The following is a 1,487-nucleotide window of genomic DNA, read 5'->3' as shown; positions in this document are numbered from 1 at the left end:
CGCGAGATTGTAGCCGCCCTAATAAAAACGGACACCACAGTTCTTTTCTTTTCGTTTTATGTAAAAAAACTTAACGCACCAATAACAGAGTGTTAACCGAAATTGGCGTCTGAAATAAAGTTAAATCCCACAACATAACAGAGTTCATTATTTTATTTTATTTGACCACCCCTATACACCATCCACACGGTACCCCACAGGTCCGCAACATAACAATACAAATAAATAAAATCAATAATAATAAAACCGTTTCTTTAATCAGTTCTGACCCTTCTTTAATGTAAGACCCTATATAATTTTAAAGCTAACATATAAATATATATAATAATATGTTACTAGAATTCTAATATTATATAAATTATTTATAAAATTAGAAGAATATATTTCTTGTTATTATTGCCAACGGGCAACGACAGTATTACGAGAACCTGAATGTGGGCTTGCACTATACATCGTTATCTACTAGCCACAATGAGCATATTACAATTAATTAGGTATAGGTTTATTTCCCCATCCATTTTAAAAATAAATTAAAATTAACTTCGTAGAACTGTATTTTAAAGGCTCAATCCGTTGTTTTTATAAATATTATGTCATTATATTGATATAAATCTAATATTACAAAAATACTAAAAAACAATAAAAATAAGTGTAAAAAAAATTATATTTATATAGAAATTTATCGAGATAAAATTATTGTTGTATTTATCTTTATCTAGATAAATTAAATTTTGTTATCTTTATTTTTATCTAGATAATATTTTGTTAAAATTATCTTATCTTATCTAGATAATTTTTTAGTTATCTATTCAGAGATTGATTGCCCTAAAGTAAAATCAAATATTTCTATAACTTAATTGTAATATTTTAGATTCTGAACGAAGTGATGAATGTATTGATTTTACAATGATGTGTGTTTTTTTTTTTTTTTTTTTTTGTGTCTGACGACAACTTTTGGAACAGTAAAAATGCTTCGATTTTCAAAAGTTATACCTTTTCTGAAAGGAAAGTGAATCTAGTTGGTACTTTGGGGGGTCAAAAGTGAAAATTTCCCAATACTTTTCAAAAGCGGCAGGAAAAACCTTAAAAAAATAACGGAAAAACGCGAATTTTTACGCAAAACCAATTTTTGACAAAAACGAAAACTTAATTTTACTGTAACTCAAAAAATAATTATTGTAAGCACTTGAAATTTGCAACAGATGTTTATATTAGCGTTGTCTATACAGGGTTAAATTTTCAAAGTGTTTCGACTTTTTTTGAGCTATTTATAGACAAATGAAATTTTCAATTTTTCTAAGTATTTTTTTTTAAAATAACGATAAAAAATTTTTGGTTGGATAGAAAACTTTGAAAATTTAATACAAGGTTTCTTATAAGTTGTTCTCACAGTGATAAAAAAAAATCCAAAATCGTTAGTCACAATTTTTTTTTATAAGTGCTTAAAGTTTAAATTTTATACGAAATATGTCAAAATTGCGAAAATT

Source organism: Acyrthosiphon pisum, chromosome X (assembly GCF_005508785.2).
Source record: "Acyrthosiphon pisum isolate AL4f chromosome X, pea_aphid_22Mar2018_4r6ur, whole genome shotgun sequence".
NCBI classification, from domain to species: domain Eukaryota; kingdom Metazoa; phylum Arthropoda; class Insecta; order Hemiptera; family Aphididae; genus Acyrthosiphon; species Acyrthosiphon pisum.
Note: the sequence above shows the minus strand (reverse complement) of the source record.